Below are 16,329 nucleotides of genomic sequence, written 5' to 3' on the forward strand. Positions count from 1 at the left end.
ATCATTCCAGGTTTACAAATGAGGAGAACTGTAAAACCTTCTTTTTTAAGGTTACAAAGGAATGGTGGCAAATTTCCAATTATTTCAGGAGATCAAGCAGCCCTTTTCAATGCCAGAGTTTTTCACATTTCTGTAATGTTGTCTTGGCTGATTTCGCCTTCTCATTAGTAATTGCTTGCATTAAGCAATTACAAAAACTTTGGAAGATATCAAGACAAATGTCTGTGAAACTGATAAATTCAAAATTCAAAATAAAATAAAATTTAATAAAAAGCCTTCTGTCACTGCACAGCATCAGGTCTCCATATTATTTTGCTGATTCATTTATAAGATTATATATTAAACAGCCATCTTTTTGAGGCCCTTCTGGTGCAAAATAAACTTGACACATAAATTCTTCCTATTTTGCAGCTTTTCTAAAAGATTAAATCTTGTTGCCAAAAAAGCAAGCATTAGAAAAGACAAAAGAAAAGAAAGTAAACAGAACAACAAAATTCCCTGGTGCAGGGAAGAGATTTCCCTGCTTTCCAACACCACTGATCACATGAGACATGCTGAGGAACCAGGATCTTCAGGCAGACACACATCTCATTTCAGGAAAATATTTTTTTCAAAGTGAGTAGGTCTGCTTTACTGACCACCACATTGAGCAGTTTATACACACTTAGCACAATCTTTTTGCTGTAAACCTTAACAACATTGTCACAGGCTCCTTTGAAAATCTTTCCCTGAACTGATTCACAAGGAACGAAGCTGTAAGATGAATTTCTGGTCATCTGGCCACTGTTTATCTCTGCTAGAAAATCAGACCTGGTGCCATAACTGAAGGGAAAAACCTCAACAGCAGCCTGCATTTTCTATTCTGCAGTTACATCACCTATATAACTGCTTGTGCTAAGAAAGTTGCCAGAACAATGGTACTGATGCATCAGTGCAGCTCATTTCCCTGCTGATGGAAGAACGGGTACACTGCTACATTATAGTGTCCTCTGCACTAGCAGGGTTTTACCACTTCCATAGCACTGTTACAGCTTAAATAATAGAGCCATGCCCTGGATAACCGTCTTCTAGCATAAAGCTGCTTGATTTTGAGTAATTACAGTAGTTCTATGTATTATTAGTTTTGAATCAAATGGTTAGTAGTTCTTTAAGTTCTTCAAGAATTTTAACTATTTACTATTTATCTGCCAGGTTTCAATTACTTTAACTTGCCAGAACGACACTCCCATTACTGCCAGACTGTCTGGTTCTAACAACTAGGTAAGCTGTCAAACTGCATATTGTGTATCTCCTGTCATTGCTGTTCCGATAACTTTTATATATGCTCTGTTTCTTTCCAAGCACTGTTTTATTCTGAGACATTCACATAATCAATATTTTTTCAAATCAATTCATGTCTAGCTCAGGTAGGTAAACATATTAATCTATAAAAGTGATGCACTTTAATATGAAGCTTTATCCTTTTTTATTGGTTATTAACCAATTACATGCTATCAATGCTTTTTCATTCTGCAAACATTTAAATGACAAACAATAGTTGTTGTGACAGCCAACAACCATCTAGCACCATCTTGAGGTTAACCTGATCTTGACATTCTAAAATAAATGCACATTGATCATAAACTCACCAAAACCTTTACAGTAATGCAGATACCTATTTATTAATGACCAAAAAAAAAAAGAAAGTAATTCATTAGTTGTAAGACTAACATCCTATAAATTTGTTTTCTTTGCTTCTTTGCATTGACTTTAAGACATTTCTGTTAATTCAGCTGGCAATTATACGGAAATTTGTATTCAAGGAAGAGTGGGAACTACACATTTTTATTTTGTAACTGCGCTGGACACTCTACTCAGAAATGAGCTAAGGGAAGTTTTAAGGTTCTAAGATCTTTATATACAAGTTCTCCCACAAGTATTTTCCATTTTCATTGGGATAAATTTCAAAGGTTACTTCTGCACAAAAACATACAGTTCCAAAATATGCCTTATTCTAAATGCCACCCAGGTACAACCATCTTTTAAAACTAATTTATTCTTAACTGAAAATATCTGGGTATGTTGGGTATGGACTGGATATGTTATTTTGAAATTTTGAAACATAATGAAAATGTGAGATAAAGCTATTGAGTTACAATGTTTTTCGCTGCTCACGCTATGTTTGAAGCTGATCACGACACTGGAACACATTTCAAATGATGAGCATGGTACAATTACTCCTTGGAATGAAAAGGGGATAAAGGCTGGGATTTTTTCAAGGAAGCCAGGCAGCAGTGAGGAAACTGTGCTGAGTCTCTCCACACAGACTTGTCAACTTTGAAACTTTCTTAAAAACTATATGTATAAGCCATTTGCATGTATGGTAATGTGGGGCTGAGCTATATATTGGTTGTATGCTTATTTTAAACAAATCTGATCATGAGTTCTGTGCTACTGGGCCTAACTACATGATGAAACTTGGGTCTGTCACGAGCATTTGAATAAACACAGCCTCAGATTAATGAGCACCTGACATGGCAATATTCAGTCAAAGAGTCCTTGCTGCGCCCATGATGTTGTATTGATTATCATGTTTAGAGAAGCAGTATTTAGAAATAGTATCACTTTCAAGAGCTAATATTTTCATTCAATTGAGGATTCAGGAAAGATATAGAATCTAAACCAGTTGGTCTTTAACAATGAAAGGGGAATATTTAGGACTCAGAGAAGTGTAAAAACATGATTCCATAACACTAGGTATCAGCACTTTGCACACATTGTTATTTCTGCCTCAAAGCCTGCCTGCAAATGCAGAGTGGAGGAAAAACTAATTGATTTAAAATTCACCTGCCCTTCTTGAAGTGTGTTCAGTTCTATAGAAAGGTGACATTTCACTGTACATGGAAGGATCCAATCACATGTGAATCTGTGTATTCCCAACATAACACATCAAACTTCTAAAATTAATTGCTGTGCTTTCATTTTCTACTTCACGGCTCTGCAAAAGTGCCTTTTATCTTGCAGTGACATACACTTAAAACTGGAGTGTTGATCTTGCTAAAACACTCAGACTTCCAATGGTTTGGCTTAGAGGTTTCAGTATAGTTTAACGTGAATTTTATCTGGACTTTTTCCACAACAAAGATAATTGCTTTTTGAAAATCAATTATGGCCATTGTCAACGTCAGGGAATTGATTTTAAGTCAATGTTGATGGTAATGACTGTATACCAGAAAGACAAATGCAAAGCAAATGAAAATGCAAAACAAAATATGCAACAATCAATAACAGACATGGATACCCAGGAAGTGGCCCCTTCTGGGCAACCCAGTCCCTGGAGACAGGGTACCTATTTTCCCGAGACAGCAGGCAAGGGGAGCAGAAGTCTGACTCCTCCCCAGTCAGAGCTTTTAGAAGTTCCACCAGGGTTTGTGTCGATGCTTTAAGAAAACTGAGCAGGGTGTTACTGTCTCTTAGATCACAGCAAGAGATGCAATCCATAGGGCCAGCAAGGAAGACTTCCAAAGAAAATATGACTCTTACTTCTTATCTGGAAATTTATTGGGAAACTGACCAAGACACTGCTCTAGCGAATGGGAAAATCTACTTCATGCTTAGCCATAATCCCAGGACCAAGCTCCCCAAAATGCAATTAAACAACTATATCCGTGGCTGTTTTAAACTTAGATAAGACAGCATGAGGAACTGAATGGCATTGAAAGTCCCCCCTGTTTATAGGTGTGAATAAAGAGTGAATAAAACAGGAATGTGGTGCAACACTTGAGACAGTGGCAGGTCTGACATTCCAGACTGAAAATGTGCATCTGGATCTACGTTTAGTCCACCCTGCAACTTATGCCTTGTGTTTGTGTACCCCACTGGCGAATGGGACCTGGCTTCCTGAATCACACCGATACTTTGACTATTTCATCATGAAACTCTAAATCTTGAGACTGGAGGATTTCACATTTTTCATATTTTTCATAGATCTTCATATTCTTCTAAGATCTGTCTATGTCTCTTAATTCCATCAATTATCTGCAAATTATGGACGAAGGAGCTAGGGAGAGAGCAAGCACACATAAAGACCAGCCCAAATTACAGTGTTACAGTGACTTACTTTACATTTGTTACCTATTGACATTTCTTGGTTATGTCCATGCCGTCCTAATTCTTTCCTAATCGCTCAGTTTAGACACTGAAAATGAAAATTACTTTTCCTGTTCCAATTGCTCTTGTTCCATCACTGTACTTGACATCCAAAACACCAGCCTGGCGGAGTATTTTAATTCCAAACAGCTCCTAATCAGTCCTGTTTTCTTTTATGAAGAAAACCGTTCTCAAAACAACAACATACTGTGTGAGACAACAGAAGCTTGGAGCTCCCTGGTCAGCACAGTAAAATGCTATTTAGCCTTTGTTGAGATAATTGATTTGATGCATATTATGTTTGCTAAAAGGCAAATGCACTCTTTAACATTGCAGTTTGTCTCTGAACAGGTCACTTCATTTTGCTGAAAGCTTTAGACTACCTATTTTTAGCAAAACAAAAGAAATTGTGTAGGTCAGATCAAGTGCAGGAAGCAAAAGGGCAGACATTTAAAGGCAGCTACAAGAGTTAGTTACCACTAGAACTTGCAGCCTGCTTTAAAGGTGGATGGAGCAGTAACTGAGCTCTTACTGAGAAAGAATTTCTTGTTGGAGGTGCTGCTGGTTGGTGGTACTAAGTCAGGTATATCTGCACCATGGCAGGACAGCTAGCAGCAGGCCAAGAGCATATTCTGATGCAGAGGCACTGCGTAAGGGAGTTGCTATTCCAGAATTTTTTCTCTTTACATTTTTTTCTGGTAGTCAGTGCTTTGCCACAACCGGAGCTGAGACACCACAAGGGACGAACGCCTGCTACAAGGGAGTATGAAAGAGTTGCTCTCTTGATGTCTAGTTTGTTGACCAGCTCAGGATTATATCAATCATTGGGGCTTTTGGATATTGGTTGGTTGTTCTGTGAGGTTTTTGTAACAATATATCCCTTCAAAGCAGGGGACAGAGGAACATGTTTCATGACTACCACAACAAATTTCACCTGATTACCAGAAATAGCAGTAAGGTTAGTCTACCTGCTTCCTGTATATGGCACACTGTTCCATACCTTGAAAACTCAATAATATAATTTAAATATTTGGGTTTTACACAGTGGCATCTGAGTAAAATGCAACATACATATGATACCCAGAAGGTCAATTTAGATGATCTAACTGCTTTTCCCTGGTCTTAAATTCCTCACCCACATCAAAGGGGTTATAACAACCACTTCTCCTTAATCATTTAGAGATTTTTAGGGTACCATAAAGACAGAGAAATGAACCAGATGCTGCCTGATGAATAAGTCAGCTACAGTTGTGCATAGAAAAAAATAAGAAAAAAAGTAATAGATCTAACTCCTTTATCATCACAATTCTCAAGAAAAAATTCCACTATACTGAGGTCCACCCTCGAGTAGGTCACCCTTCTGAAACTGCTTCTGTTACTGTCACATCTGAGAAAGCCATTCATTCAGAAAGTTCCCCTATCAGTCCATTTACAAAACTTAAGGACTTCTACGCACCCCTCTACCAACTCCCAATGCACAGCCACACCTGCAGCACACTGCTGCTTATTAATAGAAGTACCATAACAATTAGCCATACCCTGATTCAGGATAACATCGCTATTCAGATGGAGCATATTCAGTTGTTAAAACTCAGCATGCATTTGTGTGCTTATCTCAATATTGTTGCAAAAATGAATATCTTGGGTCTGATCTGAAGCCCATTACAAGTTTTTGGGTCATTTTCATGGCTTTCAGAAGGCAGAAGCTCAGATCTTATTGCCATTTGGAGTAGCAGGTGAAGTTAGATATTTTAAACAGATCTGTGTATAAATTACCACTATTTGTGGGATAACAGTCAGGGAGCCCAGACTCTGTTTTTTTGGCATCAGTATCAAAAGCTCCTGCCTCAGCACCATTCTGGGACAGTGGTCCAGAGCAATTAGGAGAGACAACAGACCTCTGAGAGGAGTATTTGTGAAAGGCCTCTTCTCCTCCCTAGTATCCCCCCACAAATGGCTGTGTTCAGCCCCATCCAGCTGATATCTAATTGGATATCTGCAGTTAATGGGTGTTTTTCTTGCTGACATTACACCTTTCCTCACCTCTGACTATAACCTTCATGAGCTACAGCTGAAACCTCCAAGGTGAAGAGTATGCAAGCTGAGGATCGTATCAGTGTTCCCCTGAAAGAAACTCTCATTAACATGAAGAGCAAGCTAATCACTTAGCCACTAATATCACTAAAAGCCCCCTGCCAATTAACTTCGTGGAAAGAGATGTATCTTGTGCACTAACAAATCACATCAGGCAAAAATATCAGGTTCTGCAGAAAGAAGACATAAAAAGATGCTTTTCCACTGCCAACTGTTTTCAAAGCTGAACTTGAAACAAGTGACAAAGCAGTAGTTATTGTACAACACACTGTGTGGTTGCCATGAAAACCGAAAGTTTCGGGACTCTTAGCTATCATTAGGATCCTCACTGGCACACTGAATCTTGATAGTTACAGGGTACAAAATAGGAACCCCAGTGGGACCACCTACCCAGTAATTTGAATGTAGCTGTGTAGGAGGCCAATATTTCAAGCAGACTTCGTGTATGTGTTCAGGGTAAATCTAGGAGCCTAAATGAGCTGTAAAAATGTATATCATCTGTCCTTCATGGGTAAGACTAATATCCTCTGATGATAATTTCTAAAATGGGCTATGAATACTGAAATTTTAAACTGTTGTGAAAAGCAATAAAACAACAAAATCACTCAGAGCAAGCATATCAAATTAATGTGTGATAATCCCTCCCCTGCTGCAGCCAGGAGATTTTATTTTTAAGTTACGTTTTAAAAATGTCTACTGCAAAGAATAAAACCAGTGGGGATGTGATAATACCAAACAGCACCGACTGAGAAAAAAAAAAAGTGTCCAAATTTGCAAAAACAAGATCTGTTATTTTCAGACCAGGATGCATTTTTAAATGACAATGTGCAGAGGGGAGGGAAAAAAAAAAAATAAAGGGCTACCCTCAGAGTAGCACTATTCAGACAGATCCTCAAAAAGGCCTCAAATATCCTTCTGGCAACCCTGAAATCCATCCCCATTCTTTACTGGCCTGTGGAGTAACCGGCACCAACTGTGTTCCCATATGTAAACCATGCTGCTTTGCTATGGAGAGAAGTCAATAATACACATTCCTGAGCTTCAAATATATTTACTGCATTGGGAGATGGCACCATTTCTTGGCTATGTAAGTGATTTTTGAGGAGGACATGAATTCTTATTTTCTCCATAAATAACTGAACTAATATTTATTGTCCATACTGGTTTTGTTTCAGCAAGGTATAATGAGAGAGTTCACAGAGTTTAAATTTCCTAATTCCAAAGGCACTGTAAATAAAAAAAAGTCTGAGGAATCTGAGGATAAGTGAGCAAAATTAGTACCTGGTTCAAGCTAAAGAGGTACCAGGCCTTTTACGGTAACATTTTTGGTGGAAATGAAACAGTCCTTGCTAGCCTGTGAATCCAAAAAATACATTGCAGTTTTTAGACTCTGTGCTTCACTGCAGTTTGCCATTGAAAATTTGGCACATCTTTTACCTGACATTTATTAGATATAAGCTACTGTTTCTCATCCTCAAGTACAGAAGGCATTATGGAAAAATATCTTATATGAGAAAGATGTTACATTATAGAACAACCACAGGGATATAATCTGTATCCATTTCATAAGCAGAAACTAGAGATTTCCAAAATGTTACTTGCATTTGAGAAAACTGTGTAAAAAAAATAAAATTACCTTTCTCTGTTTCACTGAAAAGTAATATTAAACTGAACTTGAACGCTCAGTATGATAACACATAAAGCATGAGATAGGATATAAATGACACTTTTACAGACCATAAAACCAGAAAAAGTAAAGGATGCCTGCATCTTTAATATCAATTTATAGTTTCTATCTAGAGAAAAATGTTGTGTTAACAGGCAGGGCTACAGTATGAAATGTGTACCTTAAAAGACTGATGCTAGTCCAGAAGATAATTTCCTAAGTCAAAAGGGTTGCATTCAATGTGCTTGGAAATCTATATTAAACTCTACCTTGAGAGATAAGGACTAATTCCTCCTAGAGAGAAAAAACTGTGATAGTTGAGGTAAAACCAATCATCCTACTACATTTCTTATGTTCAAGCAAAATAGTCTAAACCACAATGCTTTTAAAGAACCAATTCCAGAAAACTAGAAACAATTACAAAACAGATTGTTGGTGTGATTTTAACAGAAAAGCATGAGTGAGAGCAGGTTATAATGTTATTACTTTTCCAAGTGCTACAAAATAATAATCAGGAAGATCTACTAATTTTTAAAGATTCACTACAGAGATGAAAGAATCCATGAAATAATAAGAAAAGAATACGTAATAAATTACAAAAATGGTAGAATTGACAATAACACACATAAATCAAGAGGTAGAACTTGTAGAAAATTGAGACAAGGCCAGAAGAGGAAAATTGTTAACCAGCACAATTAAGACCAACAGGAGCTTTTAAAAATATGTAAAGCAACAAAACTAATACTAAGATTACTTTCCCAGATGTCATTAAAATGTGCCCCATACAAACTAAGTTCAGTTGCTTGCTTTTAAACATCCTGATTCATGGTTTCAAGACTTGGAGGAACAAATGCAAAATATCCATTTTGTTGCCATTTTTAATAATGACAGATTATTACCATTATTGATTGTTGGTTTGTCTCTATTCTATCATATTAATACAATAATACATACTAATACAACTGTCTTTATCAGTTTAACTGGTTTATCCTGCTTTGGAGCAAGAGGGAATTTATCCTCTGGAATTAGAGGCTGTCAAGGGCTGTGAGAGAGGAACTGTGAAAATAAAAGCAATCAGTAAAAAACACATATTGGCCAAGAAATGTAATTGCGCAGTCATCTCAGTGGTGTTATTGTTTTCTCTCAGGTAAATTTTTTTTATGACAGCCAGTGAATTATTTTTATTTCCAATCCTGTAAGCAAACAGCAACTACAAAACTGCCCCCAGGGAAAAGAAATCCAAGAATAACAAACTCAAATGAGATAGGAGATGTGACAAAAAGCAACTCTTGGTGCAGGTTAGGCAATTATGAGATAAAAAAACATAAAAGTTACAGAAAAGGCATTTCCCTTTTTTTGTATTTCCTGTTTTATCTGGTTAGTGTTTGAGCCTTTGGATTACTAAACTCAATTAGCAGTAATTTAATTACTACCATATTATGTGAGGTGCAGAGCTCTCCGCAGGAGGTACCTGCTCCTTTCTTCAAGGCACTCTGGAGACTTGTAGATGTATTCCTGCACTCAATGGGACAATTCCTGCACAGGAATGGGACAATAAAGAAGGACAGATGTGGCCCCAACTCCTTCTCAAATTATAACTGTTTATAGGCTATCAACTTGTAACTTTGGTATTTAAATGCTAAGCCACAATGTTCTATCTCACTACGTTCAGAAAGTGGAAAAAGTGTTCACATGTGGCAAAATATTTATGCGTTCAAGTAAATTTCTTAGGAGGCAAGTACATGTCACAGAGCTCTGGCACTTCAACTATAGGATTGAACTGTATGGCTTTGACAGTGTCTTCCCTGTGGGAGAGAAGGGATGATATCTAAGCCACCAGATTTTGGGTTTCCAGTAGCTTTTAGGCTAACTTGGGCCTAATTTCAGCTCCGGACTACATATTAAGATTCTTTTCCCCTGTGTAAAGGGTTTTGACCAATTCCAACAAAAGCTACTTTTAATTGGCCTGTACCTTACCAGTATAAAGGAAAGGAGTTTTTGTGGGCATGTTTTCCTTCTGCTATTTTGGAAATGCTTCCATTTTAGTCATTTAAAAGAGAACATGGAATCTCTGCAGACAAACGAGGACAGGTGTGAGAAAGGCTTAAAAAGCTACAACCACATTATCATTAAGCTATTCATGGCATTGTCAGCGAGGGAGAAATGTCAAACTTGCCAGGCCAGGAAATACTGCACAGTTGCAATTTTGGCAGCTCTCACTCTCCAGCTAAGCCCTCAAAAGCAGAGGAACATAAGGTAAAAATATAGCTGAGCATGTGCAATTTATTAAAATGACATAACTAGCAAACTGTCCTTCAGGATAATAAGACAAAATATTCAAAACCTGGTACAAACAGACCTTTAAGCCAGAGTGAGTAGGGTCTGAAGAGTTTACAAATTCAAACAAGAGCTACAACAAGCTATTAGCTCCTGTAAGAAGACCTAAAACACTCTTACAGAGCCAGCTCAGGAGGTATATTCCCATTCCTTCACCAAATTAACCTCTCGCATTTCCATTCAAATTGACAGTAACACGAACAATATCAGCCTAGCTTTTGGTATTCAGATGAGGCAGTTAAGTCAGGAACTTAGTCTCCCTCTGTTTCCTCTGCATTAAAGTAGAAATACAGGTGTCTCAAGAGGTGATTTATAGAACTGAGGGAGCTCACTGCCTTATGCATGGATTTTGCTGAGAAGTCATTGCAGGTACTCATCTTTTGCTTACAAAAATTGCACAGTGGGAAAGTAAAATATTGGTATGGGTCTTGAGTCCAGTGTGTCATGTCCACCACTGCAGCTTTGATTAAACTAAGGTAAAGTCGCACTGAATTTGAAGTCCTTTGGCCTCAGTCTGGTCAATCATACTTCTCATGAGAACACTGACCTGGGATTTCAGAATATTATACAGTACAAATGTCAGTTTGGCCTGAATACGTAGAGATCTAAGCCTAATAGTTAAGTACAGCACTTAGTACTGTTTGGATTGATAAACAGTCTCTAGACACAGGGTTGCTGGAGGATATCAAATAACATTCTCATAAAACCCAAGGGACTTTGGCTGTCTTTACCATGAACAGTGAAGAGTTGCAGTTTCTGTCTCTACAGAATAATAATTGGGGCTTGGTTTTGCTACTATGCTACTCTGAGGCTCTTCTGATCTCTCTTTCAGACAGAGAAGAGTTAGGTCTTCGGAAGATGTAGCTCTTCTTTAAGAAGTACTTACTGTTCCTGTCACTGCACATAATCCCAAGGTGAGCCCTTGTTATGTTTTCTCACGCTTTAGCTTTTTCTTTAAGTACAAAGTAGGGGACATTCTTTAAAGTCTCTTTTTTTAATAACTAACAGGTTGATATTCATGTTGAAATACAAGGTTTTCTCAGGGAAGCAATACATTTTAATAGACTTCTTGATACCCCTGGAAAAGGCAAACAGGCTGTCAGACACACTAAGGAGAGATGATGAAAAGACTGGAAAATTTTTCTCTTTTCTGATGGTATTAGCAACTTCTCCCTGCAAGCCTTGTTTCTTTCCCAACTTTAAATCTTCATAAATACTTCTCTGCATATTTATATTCAGTGTTTTAAATACTAGGGTAGGTGGCTTTTTTCTAATTTAAAAAATTAAGTGTCACGAAGGGACTTTTGAAAACGAGGTTGGGTCTAAAGCATTTTATGTCTATCTGTAAAAAATTCTCTTACAATTTTGCATCAGCATCTCACAGAATTTTAAATATAAGGTAAACAGATGCTCAAACTTCACTAGTTCCAACTTGCTCAGGCATTTTCTAAAATCCCCTAAGATATTTGAATCTATCATTAGATGAATAAGTAATTTTTGACAAGCCATTCCTTAACTGTATTTGAAAATTTCCACAGGATTAATTTTAATCTCTGTAGACAAAAAGAAGTTTGGAAAAAAAAATTCTGGAATGTTGGCAACCTGTTGTTTCTTATCTTGAACTACCCCTCTTTATAATGAAAAAAAAAATTGACCATATTAATAGCACAGAAATATTCTGTTGCGGAGATAATAATAAAAATCTGCAAAGTCTTTAGATACATCTAGAGATCTACAATTAAAAGGTGTTCAGAAAGTTGCACTCAGGTCTGCTTCCATATTAGTGACAACAGATTATATGGCTACCTGTTTGAGAAAAAAGGTGGAGTGGCAAGCAAGTATTTGCAAATATGAAACATTTATTATTCACTGCAGGTAATTTTCCTGTTAGAACCACCAGAAGCAGAGATCTAAATCTCTTTTTTATTGAGGATTTGGATGCTGACAGGGAAGAGTGGGAAAATGCATCATGGACTACCTAAAAAATAATTAGATCACAGAGGCATAAATTCCTCTCTCTGGCCTTCACCACATAATTTATGATCACATGCGGACAGTCTTAAGCAGCTTAGCCTCATAGAAATTAATGATAAGTGCCAAAAGACAGTCAGATGCCCCAAATCTAATTATTGAGTTATATAAACATAGTAATTAATTGTAGGAAGCGGTAGGAAAATTAAGCTTAGTGATATGTGCTGATTAGTAAAGCCTAGAAGAAGCTGTTCCCTACTCAATGAAAACTCACCTCCACAAAAATTCACTTTCTTTGATAGCAGGACTAACATAATAACCTAACAAATTTGCTATGCCACACAGGTCATTTCAGAATATGCACTACACTTCAAGTAAGCTCGCACTCTACATATGCTCTGACATACAACAATCCTGTGCCTCAAATTATTAGCATTATTATTTATACTTATTTCAGAATTGCTGAAGGTCTAACCATTAGGTGGGACATACTGCAGCAGACATTGTGCAGACTTGTACTTCAGACACACTCTGGAGAGTTACAATTGATAAATTGTCAAAGCAGTAGTTTAAGGGAAAATATAACGGATTCACAAATTTTAAGATGCTAATTCTGTGTACTGCAGCTTTTATATATTTTGTAAAGGATCCTTTTTAATTTAAATGGGGACCATCCACCATTTATAAAGGTCATATCTACTGTGACCAAATTTACAGCTGGGAAGACTACAGGCCTGTTTTTCCTTAAAAAAATATCCAATTCTTCTATGAAACTGAGCCTCCTCCCCAGTGTATTCTCATGACGTGAACCTATAAAGATTTTTCTGAACTCCGTTTGTTGTGAGCGGTCATTGTTGTCATAGTACGAAATCCTGTTCTCACTGGTAAACTTCTCTCTTTTCTTACAGAACAACCTCCTCTGGCACTTACTACAACAAGTGAGAATAATTCTGATGCCTAATTAAGACTTCATGATCCCTAATGTTTTCAACTCCTACATTTACAAAACCTTTTTGAGACAAATCTAAAAATACAGAAATGGTATTATGTTTCTTCTCAGATACATAACAATACTTATTTTATGCTTAAATACTTAATTCATTAATTTGCTTTACATCTATCAAAATAAAGATTACCCAAAGCTCAAGTTTGATTCAGAATCAATAATGTCAAAAGCTCAAAAGTCTTTAGCGCATGATACTAGAATTTGCAAGGGATCAGCCTCTGGCACAATTCTACCATTTTTTAGTTAAAATCTCATAAGAGTAATTGTTCTCATAATATTCCTGCTGGATCTGAAATAAAGCTCACAAATAGGTCCTTTGACCATCTAACTTAAGAAACCACAAGAAAAAACACAAACCTGTCAAACCTAACCTAACCATAGTTAAGACCATCCAGTAAAATCCCACTGATTTTGTTCATGTCATGAATAGCTAATCCTTATTTTTATGGCTTGAAGACAGAGCAGTGTGTGCAAACCCAAGAAGAAAGCCCTTTTTTTTTTATGCTGTCTTCATTTATTCTGAAAGCCTATGGATTCTTAGACATGCTTCTGCAGATAAGGATGGAATATCTGCAGAACACCAGAACAATTCATTAGCTACTCCAATTACATTTGAAAATTACCTTTTGTTCAGGAAAATCTTTAGGTAAGGTATTTTCAACCTGGAAAGCAACCTTACATCATGTCACATCTGCTTCTCCTCAGCAGAAGCTGCTCTTTTTCTTGATATATTCTCCTGCAGGTGTCTCTGTTCTTTCTCTCCACCTCCAGCACCATTCACCTGAAAGATAATAGATTATTGCAGAACACTGGATTCACCACAGATTGCTGCCATCCCATAGTCCTGGGAAAAAGAGATATCACAATTACTGTACTCAAATATTTATTATGTTATTGATAAAAAGCAGCAGGGCAGCCCTTGTAGCTTTTTCGCGTATCTTCTCCACATGAAGGAACTTATGCTTGACCTAATATCAACTAGAATAATTCAAAAAGCAACAACAAATCAATGCACTGATATAATTATAAATGAAGTTTCTTTCTGGACAGGGAAAAGAGAGGCTATTTTGAAAGAGTACTATAACAGCATTATAACAGAAGGGGGTATTTATATTAAATCTTAAATGATGAACACAAGAATAACTTCCAATCAAAAAGGTTATAAAAGTAGCAAAAATTTTAAAAGTAAAAAGCCTTGATTTTCCTCATATGCATGTAACCTTCCATACCACTACTTTTTTTGATAGCAAGAACGAGACTAGGAATCAGACCTATTCACTGTCCTTAGTTCAGCTTGAAGTGAAAGATGAGTTAATAGGGAGAACATTTTATACAAATGTATTTTATACGTAATTTATGTTTTATACAGATGCAATAAAGGTTAGCTTTGCCTTCTGATCTTCTAGTTGCCATATGTGAAATAATATTGCTTTGGTTTGTCATTAGTGTTGCTTAAATAAAATTAATTAATTTTTTTTTAAAGATTTGTAACATACACAAACCAGAATTAGAATGGAAAGTCATGCGGGCAAATTAGAAAAAAAAAAAAAAAAAAGGGGTCATCATGTACTTGGGAATTGTGCTCTTCAGAAATCTTCAATCATCCTCACAATCAATTCTGCATTTCCTTAATAGCGGTGTGAAACACGGCTCGCTCTGCATTGTCTTAGATTAACCACTGACTGCAAACCGTACATTAAATGAAGTATTGAATATTTGTCTCTCAACAATACACTAAAAAAAAAAAAAAAAAAAAGGTAAGTCTTACTAAGTCTTCCCTGTACTGTGTAACAGGACTTCACTGCAGTCAACTGAAAATGCTTTTCTTCGAAAAAGATTTTACTGTACTTGTATGAAAAATCCATTCAAAGGGGAGTGACTATAGGTGTTAGTTAGAAATTGTGCATAACCGTATACTATTGTCAAAAGGAGGGAAAAATCACGCATACGGAATAGGAAGAATAGGCTGTCAAAAGAGTAAGGTTTTGATTGTAAAACTTCAGTAGAACTGAGACTGAATTGGTTGTGGCTGCTACAAGTCCCACCCAAGTTTGTAATTTCACACATAAAAGTTACTTTGTAATCTAAAAATCCAGCCAGCTCTTCTTATCCTTTTATTATAATCTCTCTCTCATGACCTTGACAGGAGCGATTTTTTGCAACATAAAATTGGTTTAATTTATTTGGCTCATTTAATAAGGAGCATATAAGAACATACTGTTGTTTCAGGACAATATCCTGAAATATTGTCTAAATACTACCAAAGTTATGAACACATTGGTAATATAAAATTTTACCGTTGTTAACTAGCACTACATTTGTAGTGGAGAGAGATATATATTTGGGTATATACTTACGTATATAGAAATATTTTTTGACAATGTAGATCTTTATTCTTTCTCATTTTTCACTGTTTGATGATAAAAACAGGATAAATTTTCTGAGAGCAAAAATATTCAATTCTCACTAGTTTCTGAGTATCATAAAGCTACACCAATTATTTCCACCTAAGGGCACTGAAGCTTAATTCTCATGCTAAGCAAAGTGCCATTTCAAAATTTCAAGATTTGTTTCTGTGCTGTAAAGGGAATTAATAAAAAAAGGTGCCAAGAACTAGGTACCAATATGGGAAATATCTTAGTCTATACTGACAGCCTATCTAGTGTAAATATTACAGTTTCTCAAGGAGTGAGAGATGAATCATTCTTTCTCTTGCATTTATTTATATTAACTCATAAACCTGTAATACATGGTTTAGGACAAAGTTATGCTAGAGTATTCATTTTATTTGGTCCACTAGCCAAGCATAAATGGGGTGTAAATCTCGCTGAAATGCAGAGAATCACACGGCAGCTGAAGTTGGCAGGCTCCTCTGGAGACTGAGTCCTCCCTGCTTAAGTGGGGTGAGCTAAAGCAGGTTGGGCAGGGCCACATCCAGGCTGGCACACTCATTAAAAAGAAAGAGAAATTCAATGATAACTCTTCTGTATTTCCAGATCATTTGATTTTTGAAAGAATAGTCCATCCTTTACAACATGAATTCAATGGAAAATCTCTCAAGGATACAGCTTTTCAATATAACTTACTCTGAGGAACTTCAGCACTTGAATGTCCGGGTTTACCTACA

At 36.5% G+C, this 16,329-nt stretch overlaps 1 long non-coding RNA gene across 1 annotated transcript in view; it reads left to right on the top strand.

Annotated features, from left to right (window-relative positions):
• The window catches only part of LOC106884722, a 93,926-nt gene extending 79,412 nt beyond the window's left edge, over positions 1 to 14,514 (top strand). Inside the window, exons 5-7 of the long non-coding RNA XR_001411273.1 lie at positions 1,192 to 1,260; positions 11,058 to 11,139; positions 13,105 to 14,514. This is a non-coding gene — a long non-coding RNA (uncharacterized LOC106884722). The remainder of the gene's footprint in view (positions 1 to 1,191; positions 1,261 to 11,057; positions 11,140 to 13,104) is intronic.
• Positions 14,515 to 16,329: the final 1,815 nt, after the last annotated feature.

This window comes from Calidris pugnax, unplaced genomic scaffold, assembly GCF_001431845.1.
Source record: "Calidris pugnax isolate Ruff unplaced genomic scaffold, ASM143184v1 scaffold17, whole genome shotgun sequence".
Taxonomy (NCBI): domain Eukaryota; kingdom Metazoa; phylum Chordata; class Aves; order Charadriiformes; family Scolopacidae; genus Calidris; species Calidris pugnax.